Here is a 17077-nt window from a genome sequence, read left to right on the forward strand (position 1 = left end):
TTAACTGTCTGGATATTGCAATATGACACTGCTGTAGGTTTAAATATCGTATGTTAACTGTCTGGATATTGCAATATGACACTGCTGTAGGTTTAAATATCGTATGTTAACTGTGTGGATATTGCAATATGACACTGCTGTAGGTTTAAATATCGTATGTTAACTGTCTGGATATTGCAATATGACACTGCTGTAGGTTTAAATATCGTATGTTAACTGTGTGGATATTGCAATATGACACTGCTGTAGGTTTAAATATCGTATGTTAACTGTCTGGATATTGCAATGATACACTGCTGTAGGTTTAAATTTCGTATGTTAACTCTCTAGATATTGCAATATGACACTGCTGTATGTTTAAATATCGTATGTTAACTGTCTGAATAATGCAATATGACACTGCTGTATGTTTAAATTTCGTATGTTAACTCTCTGGATATTGCAATATGACACTGCTGTATGTTTAAATATCGTATGTTAACTGTCTGGATATTGCAATATGACACTGCTGTAGGTTTAAATATCGTATGTTAACTGTCTGGATATTGCAATATAAGGTATGTCGCTATCATGATAATCATGATGTTTAAAAAAAGCAAATATAGTCCATAATGATAGTGTGCACGAAATAATAGATATTACTTATATAGTATGTAGCTACCATGATAAAATTACTCTTTGGTTTGTGACGCAAATATGTGTACACTTTCAATTTAAAGAAGTAATTATGTGGAATAGAATAAAATAATACAACTCAAATCAATCAGAAATTAGCAAGAACTACATGCACTTCTTCTTAATGATTATCATATACAATGTACGTTATCGTAGAACTATAATTATAATACGATAATACGATCTTAGGGTTCTTCGGAAATGGTTTTATCAAGACAATCGCTTCCTACGCTTTCCCGGTAGGTGTTAATGTAGCAGTCGTTAATCTCGAATCGAGCTCGTGCATACGTTTGGATTGAGTTTTAATCCTTAACCTTGCAGGTAAGAATTTGTTTACCTTTCTGGAGCACATGAGCACTGTCGGGTTTTAAGCGTGTTCGTAGGTAACACGTTTCTACTGTAACCACAGGATCGGGCTGCTGTCCGTTTAATATGAGTCCAAGATAAGACCATCCGCTTATCAGCCATCTCTTTAAAGGCACTAGCTGTCAAATTCATGTTCACCGATTTGACTCAAATTCTCATATTTGATTTATAACAATGTAAAACATTTATCCAAATTATAAAAAGGCTAAAATAAACAATATTCTGGGCATGGGCTCGATAATATGTAGCTTCGTTTCGTGTGTATTTTAGTCTAGACGCCATCTGATTAACTGTCGAGTTGACCCCCGAAGACCTCCGATTGCCATATAAGCGATATAAACACAAATAAAGATATAAATAGATAGCAGAATCGTGCATTTGGATTTTTCTAGGTCTGTTTAATTTCATATTATAGATTAAAAATATACGTTAAACATCTTTTTTACCTGTATAAGAATGATTTTGTGTGGATCGAATCAGTCAATCAAATGATTTACCTTTGTTTCACTTTCAATGTTGACATTCTTTTCCTTTAAATAATTGAACACGCACAATGCATGCGGTATCCATCTCTAGCCAGAGGGTTAAATTGAAGTTCACATTAATACGGATTCAATGAGGTCGAATTATCAAGTGAATAATTCATCCTCAATGTTTTTTAGCTTATTTTGACAAAATTGAACCATACTGGCTGCTAAAAGCGATATATTATTTCACTATTTCCCTTTCATTAATGATTGAACAAAAAAAAAATCGTATTCTATAATTTTTATATATCTCGTAGCTAGTGCCCCTTTAATTCTGGAATAAATTGTATGATTTATTGTAAAAACATTTTCAGAACCGTCGGACCTAGTGTTTTTATTATAAAATTGGGTTTAATGTGGCTTAATTTTTATACTTTTGTTGATTTTTTGTTTAGCAGACGAGTAAAAATAAAATGGCGGGAAATAACAAATAGATTTTCATTTGGAATACTCTATAAAACATATATAGTTCACTCTAAAATCTGTATTAGACTATTACATAGTCCTCGAGGGTATCACCAACACAGTAGTCAGTACTTTGGTACAGGCATGAAAATACGGATATTTGATAATTGCACTTGGTGTTATAAAGTATTTAGAAACTATTTAGAATTAATGATAACATCTGCCTTATTCCTTGTCCGGATTTGGTTTTACTTTAAGTCCTATTTGGTTTGATCAGCTCTTCAGTGTGAGTATATTATTTGTCGAAATGAGTATCTGGTGACGATACATCTGTTGATGAACTGTTACAGTAAGTCCCCGAGGGTATCATAAGCCTAGTAGCCAGAACTTTGGTACTGGCATGAAAATACGGAAACTGTTTGATTGAAATTTGTTGTTATAAAATTTTAAAAACATTTTAAATCAAGGATTATATCTCTCTCACGCAAAGCTCTGGATATTTGTTCGGATTTGGCTATACTTTTTGTACAATTGGTTTAACAGCTCTTCAAATATTTGTATAAAGTTTTGGATTTTCAAATAGTTTGGCCTCGAGTATCACTGAAGAGACATTAATTGTCGAAACGAGAATCTGGTGCAGTACGCTATTTCAAAGCCAATAACAATTAATAAAATAAATCATGTATCTAAGACTAAAATATCCGAATCAGTACACATCCAACATCCAACATCCAATGGATTTATTATAACTGTTAGATTGTTAAATTTTCAAGAAAATTACAATTTATCAAAATAAATGTTATATATGACAAATCCATTTCTTTTAGACTTTCTTTATCATTGTGAAATAGTTAGGATTGGAATAAAAATTGTAAATTGTTAGACAGTGAAATGATACAGCAGATCACTGATTGAAGACTGACAGACAAACGGAATGGTAGATTAGTATTAAATATTATCATGATTGTTTAAAACTATTCCAACATCTATTGGAATGACCAGAGATCACGATATTAATTAAAGCACTCCTAACTTAGCGTCAACAATATCTTATAATTTTATCAATACAATCATATTTTCATGATTATATTTTCCTGCAATGATATAAGAGATAGATGTTGCAGAATCAGTCACGGCGAGTAAAAGACGTCATGTTCGAGCATATGGACAAATCATTTGACAATGGTCAAAAGTGGGTGGGATGAAAAAAAAGATTAAAAGTTGGAAAACTTCATTTGTTGTTTTATTATATCTAAACACTGACGAAGAAAAATGACTACTACCAAGATAAAGGAGCGTAAAATTACGGAAAAGACACATCAACTTGAAGAGTCTGGAGTTAAAGAAAAATATGGCGCTATTGGAAATTACGAAAATGGGGGACAAACCATACACTGCAACGAGACTGAGAACAAGCACGAGGTAGGAGTTGTACTTTCTTAAAATAAATATTTTTCAATTTTACATAAAGGAAAAAACATTGAAAGGAAAACTTTGAACTTGATTCTCCTAACAAAAAGGGAATATGTATAACAATGTATGTCCAACTGAACTGTTAATTTTTTCAACCGAACAAACGTAACTATCAATAAGTTAATGCTGAACCTACATGTTGCTTCCTCAATAATGAATTTAATTATGTTAATCTTTAGCGCGTAATACTCTTTTTCGAAATAAAAAAAGCTCTGGGTGTACCGTCTGGCCCTTGATTTATTTGACTTGTTTCTAAGCAGACACAAATGAAAAAGGGAATTGTAAAAGATTTCACCAAAGGAACCAGGCTTATAATTACGTACTCCAGACGAGTGTTTCGTCTACAAAAGACTCATCAGTGACGCTCAAATAAAAAAAAGTTAAACGACCAAAAGAGCATTGAGGACCATTGATATTTGATTAAAAGATTGAAATCTGTGACAATGGTAAAAAATAAAAAAATATAGATTTTACGTTGTTATTATCAACTATCAGAGGGTGGCATAACTTGGCCAAAGATGAAAACGAACATTCCGAGATAGACATTGTAGCCCCGAAACCCATTCAGATCCTTGCAATGTTCAAATATTATAATGGTCTCTTCAGTGGCCAAGTAGTCATGGTAGTTTATCTATAGTGATCATGAACAGTCAACCCGTAGGTTGTGAGTTCGAATCCCGCTTGTTGAAAGGTGAGTTCTACTCGCAACTTTATTGGCTAGGATTGCCATTTATTCTGAGGCTTCCTCTACCAATCATAAGTAGCTGCCATTTATTCTGAGGCTTCCTCTACCAATCATAAGTAGCTGCCATTTATTCTGAGGCTTCCTCTACCAATCATTAGTAGCTGCTCCAAAAGCGCATTATACGCCCTTATTGTGCATAATAAAATTGTTGCAAATATGAAGTGGAATATTTAGAAGGCATTTAATCAGAAGTAAATAAATTGGCCCTGTAGAAAAAAATGCACGAGGATACCCTTAGGCGTATAAAAATTGTGTCAAATGTGACTGTTGAAAGTACGATAACTCTGGAATAACAAACCAGACAATTTTCATAACCAAAAGCAAGTCTACATTCACTAATCCCAACAACAGTGTTTAATTTGTAGTAATTGGATTCAATCATACTAGAGCTATCGCATGGCATTTAAACAAAACCTTTTATTGTGTGACGATCAAAGTCCATTAACTCTGGAATGACATATCGGATTTTTTTTAATCGAAACGGCGTGTTATATTCACCAATTCTAACAATTATGTAAAGTTTCCAGTTAATCAATCCAGCAAATTCAAATTATGGTACAATACGTGAAAAATTTATTCAAATCTAATAATCAAAGTCCTGTACTTCTGGAAGGACAAACCAGAAAAAAAATCGATAGGTAGCTTCCTTAAATGAATCCCAACAATAATGTAAGTTTTAAGGAAATCAATCCAGGCATACTGAAGTTAGTGCGCGATATGTGAAAAATTGGCTTAATTTAAACGGTTCATGTCCCCTAACTCTGGTACGACATAGTTAAAAATGTTCATAATCGAAAGGGAGCTTCGTCTGTCAATCTTAATACTGTGCAAAGTGTTGACGGACGGACTGACGGACATTGATATACCGTTACACGTCCAATCTTTGACGACCGTATTAAAACTAGCCGCCATGAATTAGTCAAGCATATTGGAATCGCTTTAATACACCAACAATTAATCAGCCAATCAATCAAAAATTATACTTTTTTATATATTAGCGGATTGATGGTGAGACCTAGAAGTTTTATTACTGCAGAGTTTCAAGAATCATAGGAAATAACCAATGTATTAGCAATTACCAGAAATCGAAAGTGCAAAATCAATGAAAAAAGTGAAAACTAGTTTAAACAAATGATAAAGACTACAATTGTCATATTCCTGACTTGGTATGGACACTTTTCTGACAAATGATGGGTTAAACTAGGTTTTAGGTCACCAGACCTCAAAGTTTACACTTCAGTTTGCCATTTCAAGATATCGCAGTTTTTTCCAATTATACTTCATTTAGTTATGTCCCGGCAGTCCTAAAAATGCCTTCAGACGTCAGAGCAATCTTGAACTGCTGAATGACATGATGAATTTGGACACTTTTGAAATATACGTATAATAATGATTTCATCTAGCATAATAGGTATTTTCGGAATAACATCAAATACGCTCAAAATCAAAAGGGTGTCTGATTGGTGTAGGTAGTTCAGATCAGTTCATATACAGCCTGTCATCTCTGATGTTTCTATTTCGAATCCCGCTCGTGGCGAGTCCGATCTTACTATAAAAGAATTGCAAGTTCTCCTGGTAAAAGTCGGTGGTTCTTTCGGTATATTCCGGATTCTCAAACAAATAAAAAATAGCCACCATGATATAGCCAATGTCGCTGAAAGAGGCATTCCTATGTTCTTGTTCTTATCAATATGTTGTTCAATTACACAAAACATGTTTAACTCCGCTACATCCTATATGTGCCTGTCCGAAGTCAGGAGTCTGTAGTTCAATGATTCTCGTTGGTTAATATCTTACATATTTGGTTTTCGTTTTATTGCATGTGTTTTGATAATTGTTGAGGGCTGTACGGTGAACTATAGGTGTTGAAGGCCGTACGGTGAACTATACGTGTTAAATCCACGTCAATAAAACTTTAGTGGATAGTTGTACCATTGGCAATCATACCACGTGTCCTTATTTTATATTACACACAAACAAACAAACACAAAGTCAAAAGCTTGGTAGACCACACTAACAAACGCGGGGTTTCATCAGAATCAGAAGGGGTTAAAAAAAAACTCATTAAAGATACAAGGCATACACCAGACTCGTCAGTGGCGCTCGAATCAAGACGGCAACAAATATTAAAGGTCAGTTTTGTCCAAAATAGGTGCAAATATGTTTTTCGTCAGCTGTACATGATTTACGAACTAAAAATTTACTATCTTTATGTATCATGTCATCCATGACAGTACCGAAGCTCTGACTGACTACTGAGTGGATGGTACCATCCGGCTGTTATGATATATGTACACAATCTTAATTAAGCGTCTTATTGTGCCAGTGGCGACAGATAATTTGCGGACGATCAATTGATTAAGAAGATAAATCAAGGTAGCATACAAAATCTGAGGGAATCACATGAACCCCAAAAGGAGCGAGACAGGATGCGTCGACAGGGTAAGCGTCTCTTGCTATGCATGCATCACCATGCAAGTCCGCTCAGTTAAAATCTCGAACTGCTGAATAACATAATGAAAAAATACTGAAAACGACGATTCCAGTGAGCATATTAGGTATTTTTAGAATAACTTTCATCTATTACGCCCAAAATCAAAAGGTGTTCGAGTGGTCTAGGTAGTTTATGTACTGTGATCACAAGTCTGTCATCTGGGTATGTTGCGATTTAGAACCCTTCTCGTAGCGGTTCTGACCTTAATTTCGCCTGCTGAAGGTCGGTGTTTTGTGCAATTCGGTACTGACATGATTTATAACAAACTTTTTTTAAGATTGTCCGTTTATCAATTTAAGAATTATTAAGAAACTAAAGTTTAAACTCCCTCAGGCAAAGTTGGTCTTAGATGGATTTAGCTATTGTTTTTATGTCTTTTTCTTGTCACATAGCTTTTCAACTGTTCGGTTCTTATATATCCTTGGCTTTCAAATATTTGTCTTTGAGCATTCCTGATGAGGGTAATTCCAGAAAAGCGCTTCGGACGCATGGCATCAAGTGTTGTTCTCATTTTTTCTCTCACTCTATCCTTGATAGCTTAACATCTACCATTAAACATAGATGTAGAAAGATAGAAAATATCTGCTTTATCTTATAAACATTTTTTACCAGACTTAAAGTAAATGAAACATTACGATCCCCTAAAAAATTCTATCTTTGGATAGGATATAAAAGTTATCATTTATTGTGTGCAAAGCACTTAAAATGTAGTAAAAATATGTTAAAATGTGTTTCGCCATGAATGTAGGTTTACAAGGAAAAACCTAACGAAAAATGAGATATGTTCAATTTTGTATATTTTGAAAGGAATCCCCCTATTTAAACTTATTAGCAATAGGCATTGTAATCGTAATCTAGTTGGATATACATTTTATAATTGGAATTCAAGACAAAGACTGCTTTGAATATCAATTCATGACCTTTCTTTCGTATGACATATTTGTGACTTTTCATTACGATTTTGCACTGTTTCTTATGTCATACAGTATTAAAAGCATGCTTAATTTCTGTTTTATTCCTAAATATAGAAGTAATTTGAATGTTTCGCATTGAACGAACTGTATATCAGGTCTTAATATAGTAAATCTCACATCTATAGCGTTGAGTTGTTCTTTTTAAAGATAAAAACTGTCATGTTAATCAAGGACATTTACACTCGATAATCTGTTAAAGAAAAGAAAATATGTGCATTAGAGCTTTTTTCCAAAAGCTCGTAGTTTAAAGGTTTTATTGGCTTGCTTGCTTTGTTTGTATAAATGTTCGCTCAAGCATTGTAATTAAGATTGGCATCAATAAGTATAATGTATTCAAGCTGAAGCCCCGCCTATCTATTGATTGCAGATGTCAATCTTTATTACATTGCTTGAGCAAGCATTTATACAAACAAAGCAAGCAAGCCAACCAAACCTTTAAATTACAAGCATTAGGAAAATAGCTCCAATCACTGTAAATAGTGCCTTCTTTTCTAACTTATTTCCAACGTTCAATCAAATCAACATAACAAAAACATGGTTTCTAAAACACAAATGTATTAGCAAATCTGTTGTGTTTGTAGATTTACGAGACTTTATTCCAAAAGAGCTTAGTACGCAAATAATAGAAATGCGGATTTTAAATCTTGCGAGTGACAGAAAACTTAGTCATTATTATTATCATTATCATGGTAACTCCGTCTCGTTGATAAGAAAAAGAAGATTCTACATATATTTTAAACTGTATAAAAAACTCATCAAAGATCCCAGCTACTCCTTTTATAAAAAAAATCGTACTAGAAAAAAATACTCGTAAGTCAGGAACATTTCAGTGTAACTTACGATCAATTTGTGTGCAAGATATTTTGTGAATAGAGCCTCAGGCTAATAAATGTGTACGTCAGACGCGCGTTTGGTCTACAAAACACTCATCAATGACGCTCGAAGGAACAGAGTTAAAAAAGACAAAATAAAGTACGAAGTTGAAATTATTTGGGACTCAAAATTCCGAAAGGTTTTGCTAAGTAGAGGTAAGGTAATCTATAACTCCTGGGGTAGAAAATACTTAGTAATTCGAACAATTCCAACTTTTGTAAAATGAGAGTTTCCTTAGAAGTATATCCAGTTTTCTTGTAAAAGTTTTAAATGTATACTTTATCGTTTGTATTTAACTGAATCATATTTCCCAGCGATCGCTAACTTTTAACTAGAACTTGTGTGATATACCTTCTCGGCCATGAGGTTCTGCGAGAAATTTTGACATGCTAATGGAAAATTGATGGACAAGTGATTTAATATTTGGTCGCGAACGAAACCTTCAAAGTATTGTTCAAAAGTTTCTTTAGCATGCAAAGATTGTGGCACTTTTCCTAAAAGAGGCATTGGATTCAACGTACCCATTCGACATGACGTGACAGCGTATTTATACATCCCACACAACTTAAACAAACTCGCCTTGTTATAGGAGGAGTCGTGTCCGTTGTATTTCTGTATCCCAGGGTACCCTCGGGAATCAGAGCTTACAATGCTTACACTTTTATTACATCTGCATGACCAAAATATTTTGTACACTTATTTCTGTTATTAAAATATATGTACTTAATAACATCTCATCCCCAATTCGTCACACCAGAGACATAGAATACCATGGCCAGGGTTGGCAACTCCGTTAAATTATCACATAATATACTGCTCTCTCGTTGTTTTACAAACTATTTTTTCTTGGTATTATACATCTCTGGTCACACTTAAAATAAACAATGTTTCATACTTTTTACTTTGAACAGTTCCATCTCATATTTCAAAGTAATTATTATGATGTCTATGAATATGAATTAAAGGTACAACTATTCGTTGCAAAAATCTGTATTTCAAGACACGCACATGTTAGATGTTTGTTTGATATATTTTGGATTTAAATCAATAAAATCTTTGACTTCATTACTTTTGACCTCAGACAATTTTAATTGATATTTAGAATATAACATGCAAACAATCAATATAACATATTTTTACAATTTACCTAAATAACTAAACATACTTTAATCTGGGTGGTCTGAAGTTTCATCATCACTTTCATTTAACAGAACATATTTGCTTGACAATAATGCATTATTCGATTGCAACATTTTACAATCTTTTAGGAATATTTTTAGAAACAGAAATTATATCACTTGCAAACATCGTGTCTGGTGGTGATAATTGTAAACAAAAAGTTGACATAATGAATTCTTCAAGAACATTACATTAACTAATCGAAGCAATCTTGAAAAAATTAACACGATTTTTGATATTTGTCATTTATCATTTGAATTTGTCTTGCATTTATTTATTATTGGTAAAGATGGAATTTGCCATGGAAATAATTCACATCGATATAGAGTTTCTAAGGTTTCATATACTATTTCAAACGTTGTAGTGTCATGTAGTCTACAGGTCTATAAATTATGCCGAAATTATCAAGTTTTTTTGGTGTAGATATCATTGAAGATGATTTCTCAAACCTCCTTCTTGAACACGAAAATATGCAAATTTAAACCAATACACAAGTCGAGGAATTGGAACATCCAAACATCTTTGAAAGGGTCATTATAACGTATTCCAAGGCATACGGTTTAAATTTTAGATATCTAATGTGTGGTTGCAGTTTTGTAATATCTTTCATCGATTCGTATTCCTGAATAAAGGATTGAATATAGTTCCCTTTACTAATTTGATTACTAGTTTTCATTCCAAGTCTAACTTTAATTCTTTCCTGTTAACGAAATACATCAATTATATCTGTAAACGGGCTAGTTTCCAAAATCAGTAGGTCGTTACACTTCTTGATTGCCTGCCATTGTTTGTCAATATTCATGCCATATTTTTGTTTATGGTTTATACATATAATAATTATTAGGTTAGAAGAGCATTGAGGACCCAAAATTCCTAAAAGTTATGCCAAAATACAGCTAAGGTTATCTATTCCTGGGGTCGAAAATTCAAAGTTTTGTAAACAGTTATTTTATGATTATGACCATATCAGTGATAATTCATGTCAAAACAGAAGTGCTGACAACTGGGCTGGTGATATCCTTGGGGATAAAAAGTCTATAAGCAGTGGCATCGACCCAGTGGTTGTAAATAAACACATCATAGATACCAGGATTGAACATGCGTTTTGTCCACAAAAGATTCATCAGTGACGCTCGATTCAAACAAGTTAAAAAGGCTAAATAAAGTAAGAAGTTGAAGAGCATTGAGGACCCAAATTCCAAAAAGCATTCACAGCAACGATTTTTTCGATAGTATATACATGTTTTTATTAATGAGTATTTTGGCTTTTCCATAGGTAAAATGTTTCATATGAAAAAAGTAAAATCACAAAAATACTGAACTCCGAGGAAAATTCAAAAAGGAAAGTCCCTAATCAAATGGCAAAATCAAAAGCTCAAACACATCAAACGAATGGACAACAACTGTCACATTCCTGACTTGGTACAGGCATTTTCTTATGTAGAAAATGGTGGATTGAACCTGGTTTTATAGCTAGCTAAACCTCTCACTTGTATGACAGTCGCATCAAATTCCATTATATTGACAACGATGCGTGAACAAAACAAACAGACACAATAGGTAAACATGTCAAAAATAGGGGTACAGCAGTCAACATTGTGTTATCATCTTAATCACTATAAATGATTTATGATGATAAAAATCGTAATAATAATGATATTAATAGAAATTATAAAAGAACAACACGTGCTAAATAATAATGTTCGACTTTTATTTTAACAGATAATTTATCGATAACATACAAGATCACTTACTATCCCTGCCTATTGTTCTTCAAAAAATATAATAGTTAATTACTTAATTCCTTGGTCAAAAACTTGGCTAGCCTAAACGTTACTTAAATCTGAAGGAACTCACTCAAAAATTAATTGACGTAATATCTCAGTAATCAATAAAATCGAAAAAAAGGTCAAAATATTGTCTATTTCTAGCCAAAGTATTAACATTCTTTACATCCAATAAGATGAAACTGATGTTGTGTCTGTAATACTGACATAATGACCCCATTTGTGGGAGTTATGAACTTGACATATTTCCAACAATGTTCTGGCATTGTTTCAATACATTATACGTACAAAGATGTAAATTGCTGTAATCACTTCCGAAGCATGTACATTTTTATATTTACATCTAATTGACAAATGCTAACGTTCATTAATAATCAACAGAATAATAATTAATTAAGTAGCATTTGACTTGTTGTAACCTTATTCAACATTTAAAATGCAAACACATGCTGAACCTGAATAACAGAATGTATGTATTTGAGACACGTAAAAAGGGGAATTCTACAAGCAAAAGTAACCAAATACAACACAAAAAGAAAGAAAGAAAAAACATAAACGAAAACTTACTACTACCGTGATGGTTTAGTTTTTTCTTTGTTTTTCACAAGGTATCTTATTTAGTACATAAGGTAGTTTTCTTGGAAGTTCAAATTGTCATCGGATATTGTGACCTTTGCTTAAATGGTGATCACATTCTTTTCTCAAGTTTCACTTGAAACGATTTATTTTGTTAACGACTATTGTAATACCTTACAGTAGAATTACAAGAATTTTAATTAACAGGAATTGTTCCAAACTGAAGTATTAAGCTAGTAAAGTTTCTTTTATACTCAGAATTCTTTTTAATTTCTTACGTTTAATGTGATAATACAAAATATATAAATAAAACGAATTCTAAGTACCACTTGTAAAATACTCTAAATCGCAACTCAGTAGTACTTAATAACATTAAAATATTTTCTGTTCTTCAAATATTCAATAAATAACACAAAAAGATGATTTTTGCACTTTCTATAAGTACAGTATGTTTGTAAGACTTTTGCAATCAAGTGGCAATTGTATGTCATGTTTTCTGGTGTAATGAAGTGCGTTTGAAGCTTTATTAAATTGAAAGTGTTTAAATCCTTTGATTCTATATTCATTTCAATATTCTTAAAATTTCTATGCCAAAATATGTTATAGTCTGCACGTATACCGTACCAATTCAAGAAAGTGTTTAAGGAAATTCGATTAAAGAACAATAGAGTGCAAAAAATTTCAAGTGCAAACATAATATCTTGACTTTAAAGATAATTTTGACATTTAAATTCAATTGCATGAATTCTCTCCTCTCATCAAATAGTCTACATTGGATTTAATGTGATTAAAAAGGGAAAAAAACTATATTTTATTTGAGGAAAAAGTAAGCTGTTATGAAATGATGTATACTCGACGTCACCTTTTATTCACATTTACTTTTAACATATTTAATTCCATAACTATGTTAACCTCAGTCAAGACTTGCAAAGATGTGTACCTTCTACACATATTTTTTTTTCTTAGAACATAATCACCCTGAATGTGCATGTAATATTTGTTACTGGATGTTAAACAACTAACAATCAATCATTTTTGAAAATAATGCATTCTTTAGTACTTTAGAATAAAAGGTCACATTAAAACCAGACACAAGAACAAACGTAATAATTATTGTAAGAGTTGATATACAAAATAATGATATAGGAAACAACAAAAATCGTAAAATTGAAACTTAGAATTCGAAAAAGAATAGTGATAGTAAAATAAAAATATGTATCTGAAACAGGATTCCACAGAAATAAACAGAGTTAGAAATCGCATTAGATCGACTAATCATATAATCTATCATTTATGATCATCTGACCGAATATTATGACTTTCGTCGTTGGTCGTTAACTTAAAAAAAATCTTCTCCTTTCAAACACTGAGGTAATAAAATCAACATCTGTCTTAAGAATAAAAGGAGATGCGGTATACGTCAATGAGACAACAACCCAACGACATAAACACCTTGTACTGTTCTCAACGACCCTGCCGACTAATAACATTATAACAAATATAACAAATATAACGTAAAGGGTACAAGTCTGTACACAATCAATCGAAATAGTTTAGAGGTTGGTTTTTAAACAATAATTGGGGGATAGAATATACATGATGCAATTAAGGAATTATGGTTTATCTCATCTGCAATAAAAAAAAACATTACCGCAACCGTAACTATAAAGTAGAAACTTCGGCGTACTGATAGTGTCTTAATTTACTTCAGTGGAAATCGACTACCAACTGAAAGTGGTTTAATATTGTCATGGTCAGGTTTTCAGACTAGTTCAAATTTAAATAATAGTTTTCAGTTTAAAGATCTATATGCCAGTGTATTTATTTTTGTACTCGAAATGATAGATCCAATATCGGTTGTGTGACTTACTGCCTTATAGAAATTTGAAAGTTTCTTGAAAATGTGCATTTTCTGCTCCGTTTTATGCTACCCTTGCAGATATGCAGGTGGTTTATATTATGTACGAGATATATAGATTCAACATCATGTTCGATATAGTCGACTGCCTTATAAGTCAGATTTTATTTTCCAGAAAGTGGGTTCAAAAAGGTTATATTGAATTTGGAACTCGAATGGTTGCAATTACCATATAGTATAAAAATAAGATGTGGTATAATTGCCAATGAGACAACTCTCCACAAGAGACCAAATGACATAGAAGTAAACAATTATAGGTTAGACACACCGTACGGCCTTCAACAATGAACAAAACCCATACCGCATAGTCAGCTATAAAAGGCCCCAAAATGACAAATGTAAAACAATTCAAACCAGAAAACTAACGGCCTGATTTATGAAAAAAAACAATGAACGAAATACAAATATGATATACAGCAACAAACAACAACCACTGAATTACAGGCTCCTGACTTGGGACAGGTACCTACAGAATGAGGCAGATTTTTTTTTACATCAGGAGTATAATGGGAAAAATTTCACGAAATCAGATTGGTCTTGGGAATTCCTTCCCCGTTTTAATAATTGGGTCCAAAATAAGTTTTACTGCGCTGTGGACACACATAAAAATAATCTGTAAAACTATATATATAGGAACGAATTTGTCGATTTTTTCAGGGAGACACGTACATTATAGGTACATTTTCATATGATTCTGGCATTCTGATTAGTAGATAGTTTCAAGTAGGAATTAAAGTTTTATAAGCCATTCAAACGCACAATTATTGGACACGCCCACCTTTACCGGGACTACTTTCGATGAATGTGTATGTGTATACAAATTCGTTGCTTGTTTACTTTCTGTAATGTGTATGATACGAAAAGCTTGATTTTCTCGTAAATTCCTGGTTGTAGAATAAAATGTCATTACAACAATTAAATGTCTCTTTTTTAGTGTTATACGGTTGTAAAAGTACATTTTGGTGCATACGTGCACGCTTTTACAACACAATAAAACATCTGATTATTGATATAGGAGACCTTGTATGTGTATTATACTTGAAATCAACATGAAAAAGCCTCTCTTTATTAGGGAGAATATTTGACTGACTATGCATGTTTTGTACGGAGGATTATACATGAACTTTCTTGAATATAAAAATAAGAAGATGTGGTATGCATATGATTGCCAATGAGTTTTAACCCCATATAAAATTTACAAACTAACAGCAAAGATAAGAAATAAACGTAAAGCAATATCTAAAACTCCCACAAATAAACTAGATGACCTTGCAGAAATTCTCATTGAATGCTTATCACCGCAATGTATCATTGGTGTTAACAAGTATCTTAACTCTTCAGTGTAAGTCATCAGCTATATTCAGGTCTCCAAATATGTTTAATTAGATATAAATATTTTTTAAAGATGACAGTTTAATCAAAACATTCAATAGAACTCTCAAAGAGGCATATATGGCCAATTTCTTTTATATGGTCAAAATCAGGAAATTGTTAAGACTTACTGAAATTCGAACATTAAATAGTTTATGCAATTGACTCTTTTAAAAGTTTCATACTTCCATAATATCAATAAGTTATTCAGCGCTTCACATTGACGTTGAAGACAATTTTACATGTTTTGTCAAATTTTACACCGAAATTCATCTTTAACCAAATTGAAATTGTATCTCAATGACAGCATGTTTATCGAGCTTTTCTACTGTTTCGTAGCGAGCACAAATGCTTTTTATATTTTCCTATACAATGCACGAATATTGTTTTATCCTGCAATTTGATATTTATGTTTTAGCGTATATATTTTTTTTAAAGTCTCAACCGTTGGATTTGTTTTTTTAATGAAATCAAAAGGACTTAAACGCGGACCGCGATGAGGACCCCAAATTGAACTGTGACGTAAACAGTAATTTGAATAACCTGTCGCTCACAACTAAAGCGGAGTACAAGAAGACTATAAACTATACGTTTACCGTTTCATGTTAATATATCGTTCAACTTGTATTTGTGTAGTAAAAAGGTCGATTGCAGGATAAAATTAATGTTTTGTATTCTCTCTTCCTTTATTGCAATTCCAGGAATGAAACAAACCATGTTGTTTTCGTTGTGTTCTTGATAGGCCTGTGATCATATATTTTCTCCTATGTCTTTATTTAGTCATTTTTGTCCTGCTCCTGTTTTATTTGCTACTGCTTTCGTAAAGTTTATTAACCAGAAATAGTGAACACGTATGGAGTAGGTTAAAATGTCTTTATAGTTAAGATATGGACGGATATGCAATTAAGATAGTAAAACCAAAAATCAAGTTGTGCATGTAAAGACGTTATTTAACGAAACATGATTAAATTTGTCTGGTCATAAATAATATCCAAGGGTTTAGAATAAGACAACAACATGAAGACCAGTTTACGATAGTATGGACATGAAACAGATTTGCAATGCGCATGGCACATGTTTCTCAGGTGTTGTAGAGAACAAAAGTTCTCGAAGCAAAACCATAAAAAGTTGGACAGCATAAAATCAAAAGCAAATGGACAGAACAACCACGCATTATCATATGAATTTCACCTTTTCTTGATATTGCTACACCATTAGTTAGACGGTTATATAATTTATCAACAAAATCAATTTGGCAATAAAAAATTAAGAATTGTCAAAAGGAACAAATGTTTCTGAAATTTTATTACGTTTGAGTTTAGGAAAAGATCGCAGCAGCATGTATACTACATTGAATTATATATAACATGTTTACTAAATATTTTCTCTTGGTGCGACGTTCTTCAAAATAAATTGTTACAGTCTGAGTACCAAGCTGTTGTCATGTTTTGTTGAAATAGGTTTTCTGCGACGGGGGAGTTTTAGGTCTTATGTTCATTATCCGTTTCTGCACTGATTCTATCATAACTCATGAGATACAGCTGATAATTTAAAAAAAGAGACGGTGGATACTTAAGGGAAAATCAATACTGACAAGTCGAAGAAAGACCGTCAAAATCATGGCAAACAAAACTTAAAAAGACGAAAAGACCAATTAAACAGTCTACAAAAAAATGCATAAAAAACTAAAGACTGAGAAACACGAACCCCACAA

This window comes from Mytilus californianus, unplaced genomic scaffold (assembly GCF_021869535.1).
Source record: "Mytilus californianus isolate M0D057914Y unplaced genomic scaffold, xbMytCali1.0.p SCAF_3, whole genome shotgun sequence".
Taxonomy (NCBI): Eukaryota; Metazoa; Mollusca; class Bivalvia; order Mytilida; family Mytilidae; genus Mytilus; species Mytilus californianus.